Raw genomic sequence first — 26409 nt, 5'->3', positions numbered from 1 at the left:
AGGGGGGGGGGGGGGGGGGGTGATCAGGATTTTACCATGAAGTTGTAAATTTTCTTGGGCGTCGTCAATTTGATGGGATCTTCAGGTGAGGGAAAGTGAAGAAAAAGGGGTGGGGGAAACTTTCTATATATTTGAGTAAACATGTGGACTTTCTTTCATGGGGGTTGCCACGAAGAGAAGGAAGGGCAACGTGGGTCAAGTGGGGTCTTAATTTTGGATTGGTTATTGTCTTCAATGCTCATCGTCCTTTAATTTGAGAATATTGTGGTTTGTTTCATTACCTTTTTTATGTATTGGTTAAAAGTTTTCATCTCCTTTTCTTTTTCCATCATTAAAAACAAAATACTGTAATAATCTCAATTATATGCCCCCCGCGCGCATGGCCATCTAATTGGGAGGATTGCTTGGCAAATGGAAAAAGGTCAAAAGTTGATCTATTAATTGGGAATATGCATTGTCCTTCCTTTCATTAACATATACAGATTGAAAACTTTTCCATCAACTTCCCAAAAAGTTAAGCGCTCCATCATCTTCACAAGAATTGAGTGCTAGTAAATAGGATCGATCGATGTACCTCTCGAATTGGCAGCCATGATGCATTTCTTGGAAAAGATCGGTTTACATGTCTTGATTTTCTACGCTTATTGCTCCCGCAGCTTTCCTGCAAAAATTTAGTGCTAATACATGTTTGACTCTTTATGCCATATAGAATAATAGTTCAACTTACCTCGAAGAATTCGGACGTGCATAAATTAAAGGAAGGATTTCGTTTTAATAGTGTTAAGAAATCTTTTTTTGTATATTAAGCTTTTAGATTTAGATAGTATTTTTGACATTGTATAATTTTATTTATGTAATAATTTATTTCAGTTTACATAGATGTTACTGAAAGAAAAAAATGAATTATGAATTAATAGCATAGTATGGTTTTGATGATTAACTTTATAGGAATTAGTACCTTAGCAATTTTTGGAGAAGATTAAATCTATATTTCTTATAATGGGAGATTTTTATTTTTATTTTTTCTTCTCTCGAATAGGACCTCTAAGGATAGATTGTTGCCTATGGGAGTAAATCAAATATACCATCTTATGTGAGTTTCTAATTACTCCGGCGAGCCAGTCTCTTTCTTCTTCTTTTTCCTTGATTTCGGGGTAATTGTTGTTTGAAAGGGATTATGATGCCTTTTTTCCCCCTCCATCAAAAAGGTTGGCAATGCCTGTCTAATCTGAAATGAAAAGTGAGGAACAAATCACACACACACGCACAAATATATATATATATATTCCCTAGGAAATTTGACTGAAAATGACCCATACCAAAACCAATCTCATCTCAAGAGAGGACAAGGGTTACCTAGCCATGCTTGCAAGTACTTGTTTTGACTCCTCAGTAAGCTTGGAAAAAACAAAAATCACCCACAGCTAGTGTCCTTTGATGGCTCAACAAATAAAGCAAAAGAGACTGGTGCTATTAATTGTTGCATGTGCAACAATAAATCAAGAATCTTGTTTGGTCTTATTTCTTCCATCACAAGCATTCAACTCCTACTTTTTCTTTCAGAAGCAAGAATAATATGTAACCTAGATGCTTGGCAAACTGCTTCACCTCATGAAAAAGCGTTGCTTTAGGTCTGTTTTATCTTGAAATTATTCAATCCAAGTTTTATTTATTACTTAGTGGTCACTTCCATGAAATGGAAGGAAAAACAATTGACGTCTGTGCTTTAATTTACAGCAATACTTTAATTTATGATGATGTCATATGAGGCCTGTGTAACATAAGAGATTTAGTTTCAGCTGATATACAAGTTAATTTGAAAATAAATATCTGTACAATGGAAAATAAATAAATAAATCATTCAATCAATCAATGTAGCATTATGACAGTCCAAAACATCTCCTCATTCCTCCACTATCCACTAACAGCGCAACAGCTTGCTGTCAACCAATAATTTTATTTTCTTTTCCCATAATTATAAATCCAATTTTACCTCAAAGCTACAAAACACCACGTCTTTACAGACAAATTAAGGAATCCTTAAACAGTTACCACACCCTCCACTAGCAAAAATAAAGTTTCCCCATAAGATTCCGCCCTTAAATATGCCCTTATCATCACCTCTAACCCCATGCCTTTTGTCCAGTCCTCGATGTGGAACACGTTTATCCTCATTTGTATAATCTGTTAGATAATTTGTAACTTTTCACTTTTAAATTAGTTTTAATCATTGTAATTAACCACTCCTGTAATACTCTTCTTTTTTTTTAATTATTGCTCTTATATTTACTTTTGTAATGTTCCCCCCCACAGCTTATTGTAAATATCCCTAGTATAAACTGACTTCCAAGACAAATATTTTTAACCTCGAAAAGGAAAATCCTGATATATAGCTTCCTATCTGGAATGTTCACATCACAACTTGCCATTGTTATGCCTAGGATTTCAATATCTAAATGCAATGTAATGATGCAATTATATCATGTAATTAATGTGCTAAGCTGCTTGGTAGATTCATAACACTATTCTAGTATATATATTCGGTAAGCTTATATTAAATAGATAAAGGAAAATGAAAGTTTAATAATTTAATACAAGTTATTGATTCCAGTTTTCTTTAGGCAATACGCTTTGTAAAATAAAATGCTACATATTTGGTTTTGATAAAAAATCTTAAAAAGATATTTATGTAAGGTTTTCATGATGAGATGGGAAAAATATATATATATATTACATGCCACCTAGTTCTTGTCAAAATTCAACACCCTCTACATAAATATTGCATTCTACACCTATTTTTTACTCCATTAATTTCCAAGTTTAGCTAACCCAGAGCAGAGAAGTATTATTAAAGAGCTCCCAGGAAATACAATTGTTGAGAGGCTTGAAAGACTGCCATGATTAATTTGCATACAAGCTAAGATGATAAATTAGTTTGCTCTCTACTCTAGGAGGACAAAAAAAAAAATTGATCATTTATAATACTGAAGCTTTCCCGTATGTCTACCCATGATAGTATTTCATCACAAGAAGACAAGAATATGACTTGGAAAGAAACACCTCATTTAGGAAATAACTTCATATTTATAAGAAAATAAAAGTCATAAATTGACGATAATAAAACCTAGGGAGCAGCATGAACATTGAAATGACGTCAACTGCTATGAATTCTAAAGCCAAAATTCTTCAAGAGAAAACATATTCACATTACAGTCGTATCCCAACATTGAGAAACCATATCATTGATAAAAAAATCAAATGTAATTCCATTGATGATTTTTTTTAATATTACCAACGGAATGAAATTATCAGCAATTAAACAATGATATTATAGTATTTGCAGTAATTATTTTTTAAATTTTTGGAATATATCAATAAATTTAATACATCAATAAGACCGTTACTAATGGTTTAAATACTCTTTTTTAATCTATTAAACTAAAGTAAAGAATAATTAAAAAAATAAATTAATATAAAAATCAAATATTTACTACAAATTTCAAAATTGAAATACAATTAATCTAGAATATAGGGGATAGGGGAGGAAGACGAGGTATGTTATTATCGAGACCATGGGCCAATAAGAAGAGTATATGCACCACTCATCTATGATTTTAGCTCCATGTACAATCAATAGAGTTTGATTGTCTCAACACTTAGTCGTTCTGTCTCAACAGTAAGATGGGTCATCCAAACTTCAACTCATTGGACTAAAATCGACTCAAACTCTAGAATTTGGGTGCTCGGAACCAATTGCGAGCATCTAATGGTCGACACACTTCAGGTTATTTGCAATTCCTTGACTATAGTATTTGAGATATCATACACCTAATTTTTTTTTGGGTCCACTAAATGATCCTACCTCTAACCACAAATCCAAATCAAGTTTCAAAATGGGTTAAAAGATCATCCCTGTATCTTTTCTTTAACGGGGTGTTATGTGTTTTCTAAAAAAGGTTAGTAAAATAATAATAATAATAACTTAGGACAAGAAAATTTTAAAATCCAACAAACCATAAAATGTTGAGCTCGATTATCCACAAGCAACTACATCATTTTCGATGGTCAGCATTCCATATATGCGTTTCTATAAAAAGCTCCATTAGTTTTAGTTCGCGTCCAAAAACCGTAACTTGCAAGAGAAAATAGTGTTAGTTAAAAATATTCATATAAAATAACAAATTAAAAAAATGGATGTGATTAAAAAAGAATATTATTATTTGTTTTGCATGCAAAACGAACGAAATGGATTTGTAAATGTGCATGGTAATGGAATCATGAATATGTTAGTTACAATTCTCCACACTAGATTATGACTATTGAACCAAATGCTCGAACATCACTTGCTGAATATATTCCACCAATACAACCTCCAAGATGTACGAAGGTTTGAAATTCTTCCAAAATACCATGTCGTTCTAGCTTGAAAGTTCTCTTTCTTTAACATTTTTTTTCTTTCTTTTGAGTTTCATACCACAAATCACACAACCTATATGGTATAAATAAATTATTTATTAATAAATGAAAAAAAAAATTTAACATTAGGATTAAAAAAATATCTTAATTTTAGTCTTACTTAGTCACAACGTGATTCTCCCAAACCCTCCTAGCAACAAGCTTTATCCCAATAAAAAATTTTCTTGCAGTTCAAATTGGTAGAAAAATAATTTCATTAATATTAATCAACAAACTAAATTAACATAATAATTTTTTTAAAATTAATACTAACCTTAAATCTTTTAAATCATCCATCAATTATAGGTTTCATTCAGAATTTTTGGAAGCCTGACTCTAATGAAATATGAACACTTACATTGATGATTTTAGCATTGATGTTTAGATTCGGGCAACCTCAATATTTGTAAATGACTAATGCTTAAAAATACATTTTTATCAAGGTTTTATATCATGATTTTGTACTTAAAGTATCAATAACTCCTTAGCTAGAGCATGTTTTATAATAACATCTTTGATAATATAAGATACTTTTAATTTATGGTAAATGTTCATCTTAAATACAGACCTATCACATAAATCAAAAGATTGATCTATGAGTTTAACTACTGAAATTGAGAAGATAAATAAAGGGTTAAGCTTAGAAAAGAGATGTTGATTTAGTCCAAACTGGAACACCATTTGGTTATAAGATCATAACTGGAGCTGTAGAACTTGGATTTAGGTTTGCTATATATGGATGGAAAGCTAAAATATAGGCCCATAACTTGTATGAAAAGTTCAATATTCAAAAATATCATTTTCAATTATAAATTATAGCAACAACAAAGAAGTCTGAATCTATCTTACAGCCTAGACACTGTTTAGCATTGATCCTATATCTTGAGTTTTATAAGTCCAAATGCACTGATTATTTTTAAGTTGGAAAGTTAAGATAATGTCCTAGAACTTTGATGCGGACAATCTATTTAAATTCTGATGTTGACAATAATGTTTTGTTCAGACAAGAAGATAAGGATTGTCACCAAGTCAAGAAGTGGCTACCCGCTCTACAATTAGTTAACAAATCAATAGTTTCAAATTTTGGCCTATAAAAGAAGGCATTTGCCATGCATTTAGACATCTTGATTTTCATATCAAGATCATATTCTTGCTCTCTTTCTTTATATTTTTATAATGTTTAAGTTTGCTTTCATTAATCTCTTGGTTATGCTTTTCATTTCCTTTTCTTTACTTAGTTAACTTATATTTTATTTATGTTTTTCTTTTTCATTATGTTTAGTTAAATTTATTATGTCAATATGAAAAGGTTACACTAATAGTGTAAGAATAAGTATAGCATAAACTCAACATGGACTTTAATGTTTGATACTAATGATTAGTACTTAAAAGTGCATTTTTATCACGGTTTTATATCATCATTTTGTACTTGAAGTATCACTAACTTCTTAACTAAAGCATGTTTTATAATAACATATCTAATAATATAAATACTTTTAATTTATAGTAAATATTCATCTTAAATATAGATCTATCACATAAATCAAGGGATTGATTGATGTTTAAGTACTGAAATTGAAGGACAAAGAGAGGGTCAAACTTAGAAAAGAGATGCTAGTGTAGTCTAAATTGAAATACTATTTAGTAATTGAGTTATAGTTGGAGTTGTAGATCTCAGATTCAGGTCTATTTTATATGGATAGAAAGGTAAGACATAAACCTATAACTTTCATATGGAGTCCAAGATTTAAAAAAGTCATTTTCAAGTCGAAATTGTAGCAACAATGAAGAAAATCTGTGTTGCAGCCAGAACACTATTTAGTGTTTGGCCCATATCTAGAGTTCTAGAAGTCCAAATGACCTCAATATTTTTTCTAAAAAGCTGAGATAATTTTTTAGAACTTTTATGGATAAGTGGTTCTATTTCTGACGTTATCAATGACATTTTATTCAAACAAGAAGATAAGGATTGTCACCAAGTTAAGATGTGGCCATTCACTCAATAATTATTTATCAATCAATAGTTCTAAATTTTATCCTATAAAAGAAGGCATTTGCCATGCATTTAGGCATCTTGGTTTCTAGATCAAGATCATGCTCTTGCCTTTTCTCTTTGTATTTTTGTAATGCTTAAGTTTTGCTTTCATTTCCTTACCTTTACTTAGTTAACTTTTATTTTATTTATGTTCTTATCTTGTTTATTTATGTTTCTCTTTTTCATTATGTTTAGCTAAGTTTATTATGTCAAGGTGAAAAGAATACACTAATGGTGTAAGAATAAGTATAGTGTAAACTCAACATGGGCTTTAATGTTTGACACTAACATGTTTTGTATTTATTATCTTATTGACTTTTAATACTTTACTTGTTAAATGGTTAATCTAGATTTATGTTGTATAACATTTGGTACAATAAATACTTAGCACTTTCCTAGCCTAACCATATGATATAACCTACACATGTGCTATGAAAAGAACTTGATTTGTTGTTAACATAAGCTATAATTATGAATGCCTGACAATATTAATAAGTATTAGCATTATTCGAATAAAATAACTAATGTAATTATATTAACAATTCATAATCAAATTGAAACCTCATTTGTGTGTGGTTTCCAATTAAATAATAAGGGTTTATATTACACTTGCTTGAAATACCATTAGTGGATCCTCTAACCTTAACATTTATTATTCCATCTCAAAAATCTCATCAATTTCTTCTTCTTCTTCTTCTTCTTCTTCTTCTTCTATTACTATTATTATTACTACTAGTATTATTATTAGTATTATTAATACTATTACTATAATTATTGTTGTTGTTGTTGTTGTTGTTATTGTTGTTGCTGTTGTTGTATTGTTGTTATTTATAATTTATACAATTAACCTTCTTGTGGTTCGACCCTAGTCATGCTAGGTTATTTATTACTTCGACACTCCTATATTTGAGAGAAGACACTAATCTTTTGATCGTGTCAAGTTTTTAGCGCCGTTATCAGGGAGGTAAATTTTTGTTCATATTATAGTATTATTTTATTTTTATTTTTTACTTTTCATTTTATCTAACTTTTGTTTGTTTTGTTTTATTTCTTTTTCTTTTCTTTTCTTCCTTTTATTCTCCTTTTACACATGCATAAGAGTGTGTTTACGCACAATAAGTGGTAGACTTTGTAGGGTATCCTCATCATTTTTATAAAATATAGCAGAAGAAGATAATCAGTCGCTTCATAACAAAAATAATGAGAATAACCATAATAGAATACTTAGAGACCACATGAATCCTATAAGAACAAGTGCATCCTCATGCATAATTTTTCCTTTTAATGCATCTCATTTTTGTCATTAAACTTTATCATTGTGAAGCATGTAGGAGTCATTTCTCATAAAAAAACAACTTTGAAAATCTTTTAAAATGGATTTTATTGGCCCGCCATGTTCAAGGACACACATGCATTCTGCAAAACTTGTGAAAATTGTCAAAAAGTTGATATTGGTCAAAAAGTTTTGTTTTATAATTCTCGACTCCATTTATTCCCTAGAGAGCTAAGATCAAGATGGAGCAGTCCATTTATTGAGAAATATGTGTATCTTTATAAGATAAATGATAATGTTTTTAAGAATGACAATGTTTTTAAGGTAAATGGACATCGTTTGAAACCTTACTTTGATAATTTTTCTAGTGAAAATAAATCCACTAGTTTGAATTATCCTATAGATAAAGGTTGATTACTTTATTTTTCTCATATTATTTTTGTGTTTTGATTTTTTTTTGTGACTCTTGGTTTGCTAGTCTCTCTCACCCCGATTAAATGACGGACAACAGTACTCCGTGACTCTTAAGTTGATTCTTTCAATTTCCCATGATAACCGATATATGTGTATATATTTGTTTAATTCCTTATTCCTTCTCTTTTTTTTAAATCTCTTTTTAACTTTTCATCTTAAAAAATGGATACCACTCTTGAAAAATTGAAAAAGTATTTTTCCACTTTGCCTCAAAATGCAATTACAAAAATTTACCGAGCTAGGTGTGTAAGATTGAGGTTGTTAATGAACCATGGAATTCTTGAAGAGATTCGCTGGCTAATTAAAGCAAAGGTCTGATTATCAGGTGAGTCTTCCAATTCTTTTCTTTCATACATGCCTGGGACAAGTAAAAGCACTTTTGCAAAGAAACGTTCTGCAAAATGGTTGAAAGTCTGTTATTGATGTGCCAAATGGACTTGTAATGCACAATGTCATCCTTTAATAATGGTATCTATAAATCGTGAAGATAAAATACAATTTATTAAGGATGCCCTGTGTAAGGAGTCTTTAAATAATCTTCTATTAACTCTTGAGACGCATCTTAGTGGAGATGTGCATCGTGCAATTCATGATTTATGGCCCCATTTTCATAAAGAACATGATCAATTTAGTCTTGAAAATCTGACTAAAAAAAACCTTGTTTGCCAGTTTTTAAGAAAACTGGATGGAAAGCCTATCTCCGACCTATAGAGGGCATTTAAGCTGTTCTTGTATGTAAAACTAAGGGAAGATGTGAGCCACAATCACAACTACGATTTGAGTCTTAGTTTATAAAAACTTGTGTCTTTTGGTTTTATTAATAGCATAGTATTTGTGTTTTATTGTTTCTTATATTTGTTTAACTGTGTTTTAGGTTTGTTAGTGTTTGGCGTGTCAGGTGATGTCTTCTATACTTTATCTTTCTACTTAAGGACATTGAGAACAATGTTTCATGAAACATTTTGGTTGGGGGGGAGAAGGCAATAATTGACAAAAAAAATTAACTAACTATATTTTCTATTTCATAAAGGATGTGCAAAATTATTGTTACTAGGATGACAGAGTAAAGGAGCTCTTTTGTTAAAGTGACTCTTGAGACGAATCTTAATAACTATTCTTAACAAGGTCTATCATAATATTTCTTGAAATATTTAGGTTTACAACTCTTTCATTGTTATCACTTAATTCCGTTTATATACTCATTTAACATGTATTCTTAAACCTTAATTTTCACACACATACTTAACATATGATTGTGGGTTGCATATTGGATTATTACATTATTTATGTTCTTTATTAAAGGTAATAACTAAGGGGAAGAGATAGTATATAATTTGAAAAAAAAACAAAAAAAGAAAAAAATAATAATGATAATAAAAATATAGATAAGTTTGGTTTCATAGCCTCTCTAACCTAAGCAATTAAGCCTAAAGGGGTGTCTTAACACCTAATACCCTAAAGTCAACTGACATGAGAGCTATTGTCCCAACGCTTGTTATATGGGTTAAGGAGAAAAGTGTAAAGGAATCAAGCATTACACTATCTACGTATCAGTATCTGCAACCCGAGTTACTAAGCTTGTAAGAGTGTCTCAACACCTAATGCCCTAAGACCAACTGGTCTAGGAGTCATTAGTTGAAAGCTCGTTACATGGGTTAAAGATGTATTGTGTTTTAAGTTACATGTATATATATTTTAAAAAACAAAAAAAAAAATCCAAACCTAAGGAAGTTAACCTTAAACATTAGAGCAAGAATTTTGTTTTCTTCCAAGTAAAGCCCCATAACTATATGTTGATATATTAAGCACAAAGAGAAGGTTTATTAATATCTTGTTTAAGAGGTATTTAGCAGATATATAAATTTAATAAGAGTTTGTTTATTTGAATAGATTAATGGAAGTTGAATGATAAATACCTTCCTTTGTGGAATTTGCAAATTATTTTTCTATTTTAACGCTTTGATTACTAGAGACTAGTAATAAGCTGGTTGGGGGGTGTGATTAGTACTTAAAAGTAAATTTTTATTAAGGTTTTTTATCATTATTTTGCACTTGAAGTATCAATAACTCCTTAACTAAAGCATATTTTATAATAACATATATAATAATATAAGATACCTTTAATTTATGGTAAACATTCATTTTAAATGCAGGCCTATCACATAAATGAAAGGATTGATTGATGAGTTTAAGACCTGAAATTGAAAGGACAAAAAGATGGCTAAACTTAGAAAAGAGATGCCAATGCAGTCTAAATCGGAGCACTATTCGGTAATTGGGTCATATCTGGAGCTGTAGATCTTGGATTTAGGTCTGCTTTATATGGATAGAAAGGTAAAACATAGGCCAACAACTTTCAGAGGAGCCCATGATTTAAAATGGTTATTTTCAAGTCCAAATTGTAACAATAATGAAGAAGTTTTAATATATCCTGCAGCCCAGATACTATTTAGTGTTCAGCCCATATCTAGAGTCATAGAAGTCCAAATGACCTCCATTTTTTTTTTTTTGGAAAGCTAAGGCAATTTTCTAAAACTTGCATGATTTAAGTGGTTCCAATTCTAATGTTATCAATGATATTTTAGACAGACAAGAGAAGATAAGGATTATCACCAAGTCAAGAGCTGGCCACCCACTCATCAATTAGTCATCAAATCAATAGTTCCCAATTTTAGCTTATAAAAAAAGGCATTTGCCATGTATTTAGGCATCTTGGTTTCCAGATCAAGATCATGCTTTTGCTTTCTCTCTTTGTATTGCTTATGTTTTGCTTTCATTAATATAAAGTTTATACCTTTCATTTTTTTTCCTTTACTTAGTTAACTTTTATCTTATTTATGTTCTTATCTTGCTTATTTATGTTTCTCTCTTTTATTAAGTTTAGTTAAGTTTATTATATCAAGGTGAAAAGGTTACAGTAATGGTGCAAGAAGAAGTATAGTGTAAACTCAATATGGACTTTAATGTTTGATGCTAACATGTTTTGTATTTATTATGTTGTTCACTTTTAATACTTTGCTTGTTAAATGATTAGTTTAGATTTGTGTTGTATAACACTTAGTACAACAAATACTTAATACTTTCATAGCTGAACCGTATGGTATAACTGACACTTGTGCTATGAAAGGAACTTGATTTGTTGTTAACATAAGTTATAATTATGAATACTTGACAATATTTATAAGTATTAACATTATTCGAATAAGAACTAATGTAATCATGTTAACAACTTATAATCCAATTAGAACCTCCTTTATGTGTGGTTTCCAATTGAGTAGTAGAAAGAGTTTATACTATACTTGTTTGAAATACCATTAGTGGATCCTCTAACCTTGACATTTGTGTTTACTATTGTTTAATCCTTACATTAATCTTCCATCTTAAAGCTCTTATCTTCTTCTTCTTTATTATTATTATTATTATTATTATTATTAGTATTAGTATTTAGCATTATTATTATTGTTGTTATGGATTTATTGTTGCTGTTTTATTGTTACTTATAATTTATACAATTAACCTCCCTGTGGTTCGATCCTGGTCTTGCCAAGTTATTTATTACTTCGACGCTCCTACACTTGAAAGAAGATATCAATCTTTTTGTCGTGTCAACCAGATTGAAAACCAAACACAATGTCATTACACCATGTCATACAATTCTTCATCCAACATTAGCAACAATGCAACATCTCTTTCAACACTACAAAAAAAAAAAGTTCTTTATGTACTTATTTTGTCAAGAACCATCGGTGGCAATAAAAAATGACATTTTACCACCATTTTTTAACATAAAATCCTTGTTATTTTTCATGCAGAATGGACATACTAATTTTTATGTGTGCTTTAATAAAAAATCATTTCATACAGAAGAAAATTATTAATAGTTTACATAAAAAATTTCTTTATTGAAAAATTTTGTTTCTTCGATATATCATAAGTCAATGTACTAAATAACCACAACTATTTTAACTTATCAATCAATGGTCGAAGACAAACATCTATATTTTAACCAAGACTATTAGAGCTCCAACCTTATATACATCCTTAGTGGTAAGTTATAAATAATAAGTATCACCAGTCAACAAAAATAAGGAGCATTAATGATCTAAGTGGATTGAATCTTTTATACATAACCCAAGATACATGTTTTTTAATTCCACTAAAAATTAATGATGCACTCTATTAGAATGTTTTCAAGCTTCATCACTAGAAGCATGTATCATCACTCCATCCACTACATCATATGAATGATGTTATGTCATGTGTTTAGTAGTCCTTGGAGATATGAATAACCTTTTGCAGTATAGGTATGTGACAAGACTAAAAGATTGATGTCTTCTCCCAAGTGCAGGAGTGTCGAAGTAATAAATAACCCAGTAAGACCGGGGTCGAACCACATGGAGGTTAATTGTACAAATTATAAATAACAACAATAGTAACAACAACAACAATAACAACAATAATATTAGTAGCAATAATAATAGTAGTAGTAGTAGTAGTAGTAGTAATAGTAATAATAATAATAATAATAATAATAAAGAAGAAGAAGAAGAAGAAGAAGAAGAAGAAGTTAATGGGAACTTTGAGATGAAAGATTAACGTAAGGATTTAACAACGATAACAATAAATGTCAAGGTTAGAGGATCCACTAATGGTATGTCAAACAAGTATAGTATAAACTCTTATTATTCAATTGGAAACCACACACAAAGGAGGTTCCAATCAGATTATAAATTGTTAACATGATTATATTAGTCATCTTATTCGATTAATGCTAGTACTTGTAAATCTCGTCAAACATTCATGATTATAACTTATGTTAACAACAAATCAAGTTCCTTTCATAGCTCAGGTGTCGGTTATACCATACAGTATGGGCTATGAAAGTGCCAAGTATTTGTTGTACCAAGTGTTATACAACATAAATCAAGATTAGTCATTTAACAAGTAAAGTATTAAAGAGTGACCAAGATAACAAATACAAAACATGTTAGTATCAAACATTAAAGTCCATATTAAGTTTACACTATACTTATTCTTACACCATTAGTGTAACCTTTTCACCTTGACATAATAAACTTAGCTAGACATAATGAAAGAAAGAAAAATAAATAAACAAAATAAGAACATAAATAAGATAAAAGTTAGCTAAGTAAATGAAAGGCACAAACATGATATTAATGAAAGTAAAGCATAAACATTTCAAAAAATACAAAGAGAGAAAGCAAGAGTATGATATTCATATGGAAACCAAGATGCCTAAATGCATGGCAAATACCTCCTTTTATAGGCCAAAATTAGGAACTATTGACTTGATGACTAATTGATGAGTGGGTGACCAACTCTTGACTTGGTGACAATCCTTATCTTCTCTTGTCTGCCCAAAATGTCATTGATAACGTCCCAATTGGAACCACTTGAAAACATGAAAGTTGTAGGCAATTGTCTCAGCTGTCTTGTGTAAAAAATTCAGATCATTTGGACTTCTAGAACTCTAGATATGGGCCAAACACTAAACAGTGCTCGGGCTGGAAGACAAATTCGGGCTTCTTTGTTGTTGCTACAATTTGGACTTGAAAATGACCTTTTTAGATTTGGACTTCATATGAAGTTTTAGGCCTATGTCTTACCTTTCCATCCATATAAATTGGACCTAAATCTAAGATCTACAACTCCAGATATGATCCAATTACCGAACAGTGTTCCGGTTTGGACTGCACCGGGATCTCTTTTCAGAGTTTAGTAATCTCTTTGTCCTTTCAATTTCAGTTCTTAAATTCATCAATCAATCCTTTCATTTATGTGATAGGCCTGCATTAAAAATAAAAATTTACCACAAATTAAAGGTATCTTATACTATTAGATATATTATTATAAAACATGCTTTAGTTAAGGAGTTATTGATACTTCGAGTGCAAAATGATGATATAAAATCTTGATAAAAATGCACTTTTAAATACTAATCAGTGTGATTGAGAAATCTAAGTTTTTTATTTACAATAAGAGTCTTTCCCTTTCTAATTTTGGATTTATAACGAGTATGTCCACATGGTCTGCAATTCGTCAACTATATATTTTCAAGTTAGTACAACATGTAGAAGTTTAGATAAATGTTAATTTTTTGGTATCCTAAGCGGAGACGTTTTATTATGGATTTAATAGCATATAAGTTCTCTTTCAGCCTATTCCTTTTAAGCAAAATGCTTCTTACCCATTCAATAATATTGTCATAACTAGCCTTACTTAACCTATGATTTGACTTGATGGTGAACACTTATGGGATGATTAATAATTTAATTTGATTTATGCACCCATCTCATAATGGTTCATGATTTGTACTTAAAAATGCATTATTTATCAAGGTTTTATATCATCATTTTGCACTTAAAGTATCAATAACTTCTTAACTAAAACATGTTTTATAATAGCATATCTAATGATATAAGATACCTTTAATTTATTATAAATATTCATTTTAAATGCAGGCCTATCACATAAATAAAAAGACTAATTGATGAGTTTAAGAACTAAAATTGAAAGGACAAAAAGATGGTTAAACTTAGAAAAGAGATGTTGGTGCAGTCCAAACTAGAACATTGTTCGATAATTAGGTCATATATGGAGTTATAGATATTAGATTTTGGTCTACTTTATATAGATAGAAAGGTAAGACATAAGCCTATAGCTTTCATATGAAGCCCAAGAATTTAAAAGGTCATTTTTAAGTCCAAATTGTAGCAACAATAAAGAAGTCCAAATCTGTCCTCTAGCCTACGCACTGTTTAGTGATTGGCTTATATTTAGAGTTATAGAAATCCAAATGACCTTTATCTCTTTTTCCTGGACATCTAAGACAATTTCCTACAACTTTTATGTTTTCAAATGATTCCAGTTATGACGTTATCAATGATGTTTTGGGCAGACAAGAGAAGATAAGGATTGTCACCAAGTCAAGAGTTGGCTACCCACTCATCAATTAGTCATCAAATCAATAGTTCCTAATTTTGGCCTATAAAAGGAGGCATTTGCCATGCATTTAGGTATCTTGGTCTCCAAATCAAGATCATACTCTTGCTTTCTCTCTTTGTATTTTTCTTGTATTTTTAAGTTTTATTTTCATTAATATCTTGTTTATGCATTTCATTTTCTTTGCTTTAGTTAGTTAACTTTTATCTTATTTATGTTCTTTTTTTGTTTATTTATTTTTCTTTCTTTCATTATGTTTAACTAAGTTTATTATGTTAAGGTAAAAAGGTTACACTAATAGTGTAAGAATAAGTATAGTGTAAACTTAAGATGGACTTTAATGTTTGATACTAACATGTTTTGTATTTGTTATCTTGTTCACTCTTTACTACTTTGCTTGTTAAATGACTAATCTAGATTTATATTGTATAACACTTGGTATAAAAAATGCTTGCTACTTTCATAGCGCATACTATATGGTATAACCGACACTTGAGTTATGAAAGGAACTTGATTTGTTGTTAACATAAGTTATAATCATGAATTCCTGACGAGATTTACAAGTATTAGCATTAATAGAATATGATAACTAATGTAATCATGTTAACAATTCATAATCTGATTGGAACCTCCTTTATGTATGGTTTCCAATTGAATAATAAGAGTTTATAGTATATTTGTTTGACATACTATTAATGGATCTTCTAACCTTGACATTTGTTATTATCATTATTTAATCCTTACGTTAATCTTTCATCTTAAAGTTCTCATCAACTTCTTCTTCTTCTTCTTCTTCTTTTTCTTTATTATTATTATTATTACTATTTTACTACTACTACTACTACTACTATTACTATTATGATTATGATTATTATTATTATTATTGTTACTATTGTTGTTGTTATTGTTGTTGTTGTATTATTGTTATCTACAATTTATACAATTAACCTTCCTGTGGTTCGATCCTAGTCTTACCGGGTTATTTATTACTTCGACACTGCTACACTTGGGAGAAGACATCAATCTTTTGGTCGTGTTAGTTCATCAGGATCTTTTAAAAGATCAAAGAACATGGTCGCATATGCATCAAGTTCTTTATTTTGATTGAACATTTACTAGTATAACCTAGATTCATTCTTATTACATCCATAATCATATTTCTATAAGAATTATTATTGTCATCTACAACTCTATATATGTTGCTAGAACTAGAAGTTGACCTAGCCATCCTTTACACCATGGTCTCATAAATAATATATGGTTCTCCATATACAAACCAACATAAGTATTTCTCCAAGAATCATTTATGTAGAAAATGTATCATTACAATATTTGGATTGAGAAACTTTTTTTTTTTTACACCTCTTATATGGACAATTAATACCGCCTAAGCTAATATTTTTCAGATTAGATAGTGTGCAATTAATAAAACCCTCAAATCCATTACTATAATCCATCCTACGCAACCCTTCAGGTGAATCTCGATACATCCATGGAAAATTATTAATTACTTATATTAAACCTATATAGAATATTGGTAGGTAGAAAAAGAAGAAAATAAATAAATATAAAAAAGCTAAAAAGTTTAAAGGTGTGTCATTTTTACAAACGTAATTATCGATGGAATTAATCAGCTGGAGAAATTTATTGGTAAATTCATTTGTGATATTTAATATATGACTTAACGAGCGACCCCCCTTCCTTATTTCTTCTTCTTCCTTATTTTTTCTCTACAACAAATAACACCCCCCCTAATTTTATCATAAATCAACCTTCCACTAAAAATCTAACAACCCCGACACTTAATTTGTCAGCATCCCTATTATGATTAAAATTTTATTAAGGATTCTCTATTTTAAGTAAGCAAAACTAGCCATTTTTTTACTTGAACTCAATTTAAAATGTTAATTTTTATTGCATTTTTTTGTAGCATATGTATTTTATTTGAGTGTTTACTTGATTTAGTAGCTTTTTTTCATAGAAATTTATTGTATGAATGTATGATTTGTATATTAAGGTTTATTTGAGATTGTATAAATTATATTTGTTTGTAAATTGATGATTTTTTTTTTAATTTGTGATTTAGGTGTTTTTGTGATAAATAAATAATCCCTTATTTAACGAGTCCATTTTATATTTTGTTAATTTTATTATTAAGTTTAAACATTTTGGTAAATATATATAAATTTGAATTTATGTAAATAATTGATAATAAATTAAGAGTATTATTAAGATAGATTGAATAAGTTTGAGTTAAACCAATATTTGCAAATTTATTAAGTTTACATAATTAATTAATACATGTTGTAATCAATATTTTATATAGGTTTGATATAAGTACTGAATGATCATTTATGGATGTATTGAAATTAACTCTAAGGGTTGCGTGAGATGGGTTATTTTAACAGGGTTTAGGGTTTTATTAATTGCAAACTATCTAATATGAGAAATATTAATAAAGGCGGTATTAGATGTCCATGTAAGAGGTGTAAAAATAAAAAGTTTCTTCATCCAAATATTGTAATGATGCATTTTTTACATAAAGGGTTAATGGAGATATATTTCTATTAGCTTGCATACGGAGAATCATATGTTCCTTACGAAACCATGGTATAAAAGATGGCTGGGTTAATTTCTAGTTCTAGCAATGTGCATAGAGTTGTAGATGATAGCAACAGTCCTTATAGGAATATGATTATGGATGCGATAAGAATGAATCAGGGTTATACTAGTAAAGTCCAATCACATATGAAGAACTTAATGTAGATGCGACCATGTTTTTTGATCTTTTGAAAGATTTTGATGAACCATTATAAGATGGGTGCACAAATCATAGTAAATTAGATCATGGGTTATCACACAAGTGTTCACCTTCAAGTTAGATCATGGGTTGAGTAAGGCCGGTTATGACAAAATTGTTATATGGATGAAAAACATTTTATATGAAGGGAATAGGTTGAAAGAGAACTTCTATGATGCTAAATCTATGATGAAACCTCTCAGCCTAGGGTACTAGAAAATTGACATTTGTCCAAACTTTTGCATGTTTTATTACCTTGAAATTTGCATAGTTAACCGAGTACAGAACATGTGAGCATGCTTGTTATAAATCCAAAACTAACATGGGAAGGACTTTTGTTGCACATAAAAAACTTAAAAATTTCTCAATCGCACCTATACTACAAAGGTTATTTATGTCTCCAAAGATCGTTGAGCAAATGATATGGCATCATTCAAATTATGCGGTGGATAAAGTGATGGTTCACCATTCCAATGGTGAATCTTGGAAACATTTTAATAGGGTGTATCCTTAGTTTTCAGTGGAATCAAGGAAAGTGCATCTTGAGTTATGTACAAACATATTTAATTTATTCGGGTCATTTGTTTCTCCTTATTCTTGTTGGGTAGTGATACTTATGGTTTATAACTTGTCATTGGAGATTTGTATGAGATTGAAGTTCATATTTTTATCTATGGTCATACTAGTCCTAATAGTCTAGATCAGAATATAGATATTTGTTTACAATCATTGACTTATGAGTTAAAGCACTTATGGTCATCCAAGGCTTTAACTTATGATATGTCAAGGAAATAGAATTTTCAGATGAAGACAGTTTTGATGTGGACTATGAATGATTTTTTTTATGTATAGAATGGTTTTTGATTGGAGCACACATGGAAAACTAGCATATTCATACTATATAGAAAATAACAAGGCCTCTACATTAATAAATGGTGGTAAAATGTCTTTTTTTAATTGTTGTTAGTTATTCTTGCTAATAGATTATAAGTATAGAAAGAACATAAATGAGTTCTTTGTTGGTAAAGTTGAAAGGGATGTTGCATTGCCACTACCATTAGGTGAAAAATTATATGATATGGTCTCATAGTACGATGACATTGTGTTTGTTTTCAATTTGGTAGACATAAATTTTTTTATTTTTGGTTTGACCCATAATTGGGTAAAGTGAATTATTTTATAGGAGTTTCCTTTATAGAATAGGAGCTTTTAGGTTGAAAGGACATGATAATGTGAAAGGATTTCAGATCACTATACGTTTTGGAGGCTCTATGGGCAAAATATATTTAGCACGTGATGCTTGAGTGTTTCGTGTGACAGTCACAATTTTATAGGGAGAACTGGAACTAGTGTGTTCATGATGTTGTTACCACCAACACTAGCAATTCTACTCTATTCGTTTTGTATATGAAGCAGATAGTAAGATTGTTTTTTTTATTACATATAATTTTTTTATAAATATATTTAACTAACAAAATTTTTCTGTTGTAGGTTACAATTCTTGGACACGATTCAAGCCTAATGAACCTTTTTATGAAAACACACATATAAAGTGATGATCGTTAAAAAATGATACAATAACTCATGGATAGTTGAGCTCAACACTTTGTGATATGTTGGTTTTCAATAATTTTTTGTTAAGTTATTATTATTTTTTAATTTGTTGACTTTTTTTTTAGGATACATATAACACCATATTGAAGGAGAGAAACAAGGATGATCCTTCAACCCATCCAAATCTTGATCTAGATTTGTGGTTGGAGGCATGATCATTTGGTAGACCTAATAGAAATCTAGTGTATAGTCTCTCTAACACTAAGACTAAGAACTTGCAGACTACTTGTAGTGTTTCAACTGTTGGATGCTAACAATCAGTTCTGAACCTTAAACTTTGGAGTTGGAGGTGATTTTAGACCAACGAGTTCAAGCTCAAATGACCTCTATTGTGTTGATTATGAACTACTTAGTACTAGGATGACCAAACTCTATTGATTGGTAATGAATGAAAATGAGATCACAGATGGGTAGCACATGTGCTTTTTTTATTGGCCCTATAGTCTTAGAGAAGACCTGCCTCCTCCTACTTCAGCGCCTCTATTTTAGATTAATCGTATTTGAGTTTGTAATAAATGTTTAAATTTGTAGTAAATATTTGATTTTTATATTAATTTAATTTAATTATTTTCTACTTTTTTTTACAAGATTTTTTTTGAAAAAATATTTTTAAATTATTACAGACAATGTTACCAATAGACTAAGTTCGTCAATATATTACAAAGAGATGAAAAAGAATTACTGCAAATATCATTGCCACTTTTTAATCATTGATAGAATTACATATGGTCTTTCTATCGGTTATATATTAAAAACATTGAGGAAAATACCGATAAATAAACAAATATCACCTAACATGATAAAAAGATTGATGTTTTCTCTCAAGTGTAGGAGTGTCAAAGTAATAAATAACCTAGTAAGACCGAAGTCAAAGCACAAGGAGGTTAACTATGTAAATTATAAATAATAATGATGATAATGATGATGATGATGAGTTAAAGAGGACTTTGAGATGTAAGATTAATATGAAGATTAAACAATGATAAAAATAGTTGTCAAGGTTAGAGGATCCACTAATGGTATTTCAAATAAGTATAATATAAACTCTTTTTATTACTCAACTGGAGACCACACATAAAAAAGGTTTCAATCTGATGATTTGTCATTAATAACTCATTATAAATTATTAACATGATCATATTAATTATCTTATTTATGTAACACCAAACTTTTAAATATTATCAGGAATTTATGATGCTAACTTATGTTAACAACAAATTTTCTTTTATAGCATTGCTGTATGTTATACCATATGTTTGGTTATGAAAGTGTCAAGCATTTATTGTACCAAGTGTTATACAACACAAATCTAAATTAACCATTTAATAAGCAAGGTATTAAGAGTTAATAAGATAAAAATGATAAGACATGTTAATAGCAAGTTGTTTACGATATAAGCATTGAAGTCCAAATTGAGTTTATATTACACTTATCCTAACATCATTAGTGAAACCTTTTCAAAATAACATAATAAACTTAATTGAACATTATGAATAAGAGAAACATAGATAAATAAGATAAGAACATAATTATATAAGTATAGTAAAGGAAATGAAAAACATAAACAAGAGATTAATGAAAGCAAAACTTAAGTATTACAGAAATATAAAAAGAGAGAGCAAGAACATGAACTTGTCTGAAAACCAATATGCCTAAATGCACAATAAATGTCTCCTTTTATAGGCCAAAATTCAGAACTATTGATTTAACGATTAATTATTTAGTAGGTGACCATCGCTTAACTTTGTGACAATCGTTATCATCTTGTCTAAATAAAACGTCATTAATAACATCAGAATTTGAACATATAGTCTTTATAAAAGTTCTGAGAAATTGTCTCAACTTTCCAACAAAAAACAAAATTGGTGCATTTGGACTTCTAGAACTCGAGATATGGGCTGCATACTGAATAGTTTCTGGGCTGCAAGACAGATTCAAACTTTTCTTTTGATGCTAAGATTTGGATTTTCAAATAGTAGAATTGAGTATTGGACTCTTCATAAATGATTTAAGCCTATATCTTAGCTTTCCAGTCATATAAACCAATCTGAAATCCAAGATTCACAGCTCCAGATATGACCCAATCACTGAATAGTGTTCCAGTTTGAATTGAATCAGCATATCTTTTCTAAACCTATCATTTGCTTTATCTTTCACTTTCACTATTTAATCATATCAATCAGTCCTTTGAATTGTGAGATATGACAGCATTTAAAATGAGCATTTGCCATAAATTAAAGGTATCTTATATTATCAGACTTGTTATTATAAAACATGCTCCAGTTAAGAAGTTATTGATACTTCAAGTGCAAAATGATGATATAAAATCTTGATAAAAATGCACTTTTAAGTACTAATCATCACCAATAGAATTAGATATGGTTTTACTAATCATCACCAATGCAATTAGATATGGTTTTTATGTCAATAATATGTCATATTCAATTGTGGAAATATCGATAAAATGAAACAAGTGAATTTATTTAGCTTGCTTTTCCATTAGTAAATCCATCGGTAATTTTATTATCGATGGACTAATCGACAGATCACAAATCATCAATGAGAGTTTTTCTAACGATGTATTTTTGTTTATGAACTTGTTGATAAAATTCATGTTGACAAACTATGAGTATAATTACCAATAGAAAATTCTATCAATAAATCTAAAAATTCTAGTAGTAAATTAAGTTAAACTATGGTAGGGTAAGATGATTTCTACAATTTTAATGTATTTAACTCAAATTTGAAAGAGAAATGAAAAACCCCAAATTTGGATTTGTTAAGGTTTATGTTGATAATTAGGATAACTCATTGTTAATATGTGATGTAATGACATGTTTATTATTAAGTAAAGTATAGAAATTTTGAGAAATTATAGAGTTTTAATATAAATGGTCAAATTATTAGTTTTGAAAATTTAAGGAAAAGGGTAGTTTGTTAAAAATTGACATAATAATCATGAAATAGATGTTAATGAAAGATAAATCATGGAAGAAATTGAACAAAATCAATGAAGTGATAACACCATTTGGGCTGACCATTAGAGGGGGATTTTATGAAGTGGTATAAATTGGTAAATTATGTGAAATTATATGTTTATCAAATCTAGAAGTATAAAAAAAAGGTGTTTTAGATAGGTTTTGGATTATGTGTCAGGAGAATTTAGGTATGATTTTTTAGAAACTTGGATATATAAGAAGCACTTGAATTAAGTGGCAATATGGCCTAAAGCTTGATGGTACTAAAGAAATGTAAGGAATTAATTTAGAAATGAATATTGGATTTTTACAATTAAGGTGGCTAGCATATATATATATATATATATATATATATGAGAGAGAGAGGTAGAAAGGTGTGTTAATGTGTATGTGATATTTTATTAAATAGAATTGTGATTGTGTGTGTGTGTGTTGATTTGAGGTTGTGATAAATTATGTATGAGCTTATAACTTGGTCGTAGGTGATTTGTGAATTCTTGAGAAATTTGAGAAGTTGGTTTTGATGTTGAATTGGTTGTATTTGTATGATGAATTGAATGTTTTATAACTATAGACAATGCAATAATAGTAAATTGCGTGTGAAATAGGAATTTGAGTTTATAAATTGCAAAGAATTAACATGTTGAGTTAAATTAATTAGTAAAGCTAAGTATAAGCTTTTATGAGTTTTGGAATTGGGTTAATAATGCTAGAATTAAAAAAAGAAAATATTGGGTAAATATTATTATGTTTTCAATATGAAAGTTTGAGAATTGTAATCACTAGGAAATTTGATATAAAGGAGAATATAAATATGTTGTGCTTTACAAAGAATAAGAAACAAAATGTTAAATGCTAACTATAATAAGAAATGACTAAATGGAAAATTTAGGGAATTGTGATATGTTAAGAATTAGGTAGGAAAGATTGTTATTTTGAAGTGTCGATGTGAATGTTAAGGGTCTTTTCAAATTTGATGATAAATTAGTGAAAATTGGTTTGAAAATTTAAGAATTGGTTTGCTTGGAGCTTTTACTAATATGGCTGAAAGATTTATATTTATGAAAATAAAGGAATAGGAATACATGGGTTGATGATGTGATGTTGTGAATGGACTTTCCAAATTTGATGATAAAATATTGCAAATTGGTTTGAAAATTTAAGAATTGGTTTGCTTGGAACTTTTATTAATATGGTTGAAAGATTTCTATTTATGAAGATAAAGGAATAGGAAAACATGGGTTGATGATGTGATGTTGTGTTAATTGATGATATATGAGTTAATTTATTCATATTAAATTGAAATTGATATTTTTGTATGATTGGGAAATTGTGGCCGTGTTTCTAGAAAATATAGGAATTTAGAGTCCTAAGTTCGATGTATTTTAGATGTGTATTGATTAAGTATGTGGTTAATTTATGTTGTTGTAATGTTTTTTATGTTTGAATTTGAGTATTAATAAAATAGGGTTGATTATTTATGTGTAGCTATGTGAAATGAAAAATATAATTATATAAGTGTGAGAATTTGCATGATTCAATATAAATAGGATGTGTGGAAATTTCTAAGCTTAAATTTTAATTTTTAATATGAACATTAATTGTTATTATTTAAAAGTTATAGAAGGAACATCTGGTGTGAAACTTGAATTCTCAGGACCTTATATAGCAAGAGCTTAAGGTAAAGGTTGCCTCTTTTGCCTTTTTTAATTAATAAAATACTTTTATAATTATTAGTTTGCAAAGGAATTTAAATGTGCTAAGTATAATTTATCAAAATAAATTATGCCAATTAGGCAAGAAACTGTATGTGACCTTATAATATTTATATGTGATTGCTCTCAATGATAGAAACATAAATTTATTTTGTAATTAACTATAATGATAGTAAATTATATGTGATTGGTAATTGACTATAATGACAATAATATATATGTGATGTGCAATTGTTTGTAATAATGATAATTTTTATATGATTTGAAATTAATAACAACGACAAACATCCATATGAAATTTTTAATTGATAACAATAATGAAAAATCAATGTATATTTTAAATTCTATATAAATGGTAATCGATCACAATATCAAAAAATAATATGTGAATTTCAATAGACCGGGATGATGGATTTTATTAATTGATTTAAGATCAATCATTTGGACAAGGATTATAAAAATTTAAATCAGCCAACCACGTGGACAAGGGATACAAAAGTTAAATAAAGTTAGCTTTTTGGTTGAGGACTATAAAATTTAAATGAATCATTCATTTGGATAGAGGCTGTTATTAAAATAAATGTTGAGTGAGTTATGCTAATAAGGCAAGAAATGAATGCTAAGTAAAAATTACATAGGATGATAAATAATGTGAAAAAGAAAAATATGATTCCATGACCAAAATTTAATATTTTGTAAAGTGGACCACAATAGTGAAATGTAAAATGAGAAAATTAAATTGACTCCAATGGTGTTTTCATCGATTGAATAAAATAGGGTATTAAATAATATTGTTGGAAAATAAAACATGGCATAGATGAGAAAGAAATGGCATGAAAAGAATAATTAGAGAAGGGTATGTTCATCAATCAATGAAGTGAATGAAATATATGAGAATTATGGTATCAACCAGAAACTTCAATGAAAGGATACTCATTGTTTTGTTATTCTTAGAGTTTGCTTAAGTGATTACTTGAAATGGACAATCATATACTAAATATATATTTTTATGTGTTTTGATAAGTGCTTTCCATCCATTCTATATACCTGGATATCATGTTCCATATGTTCATTAGCTATTTTATTTTAGGTAAAATTGTGTAAAACTAGATAATGTTATATAATAAATTAGTACATGTATTTAATTTAGGAATAATATATAGATTGTATGAATAATAATAAGAAAAAATGACTTACATTATTATTTAATAATGTTCTCTCAGCCATGATTTACATAATCTAGTATAAGAGGAAAACTAGATCTTCCACTAGACTTATCAACCTTACCAAGATGTTAGCAAGGAGATATTTCAGCTCATCTGATATAGTTTGATTGAGCTTGCACTACATTATCATATCTTAGCTATCCTTAGGTCCATAAGGTGCATTCTAGTATCATAAGGTACCACTACTTATAGTTTCCTTCAAGCTCCTGTTCATATTTATGCTTTTTTATAGAATCAATCAATCAATTCTAGGCTTTTTCAGAAGTTAATCATTCAATTTTTGGGTTATTTGTTTTTCTAGGTTTCTACTTGTATAACAAGTTGATCGATTCTATGGTTTCTAAGAACTGGTCGACTAGATGCCTAACTATTATTTAGGTAGTTTGGGTCTTTGACCTTTAATTTTTTTTTCTTTGATTTGTTTTGTACCTATTGTATGAGGTCTATAAACTATGGGTAACGAGTCTTTGTACTTCTTGGGATGTCTTTCTTATCTTTGTATAGGTCTTTGACCTTTAATTTTTTTTTCTTTGATTTGTTTTGTACCTATTGTATGAGGTCTATAAACTATGGGTAACGAGTCTTTGTACTTCTTGGGATGTCTTTCTTATCTTTGTATAGGTCTTTGACCTTTAATTTTTTTTTCTTTGATTTGTTTTGTACCTATTGTATGAGGTCTATAAACTATGGGTAACGAGTCTTTGTACTTCTTGGGATGTCTTTCTTATCTTTGTATACTTTTTAGGATATGCCTCTTGTATCTTTCTATAGTTTTCTCTTTTTATACGAATTACTCTTTATATATGTAAGTGTTGTAATTTTTCTATGGTGTATGTATAATTGTGTATCATCGTACTTGATGAAATTAAGGAATTG

The sequence above is a fragment of the Populus euphratica genome, unplaced genomic scaffold, assembly GCF_000495115.2.
Source record: "Populus euphratica unplaced genomic scaffold, PopEup_1.0 scaffold471.1, whole genome shotgun sequence".
Taxonomy (NCBI): domain Eukaryota; kingdom Viridiplantae; phylum Streptophyta; class Magnoliopsida; order Malpighiales; family Salicaceae; genus Populus; species Populus euphratica.
Note: the sequence above shows the minus strand (reverse complement) of the source record.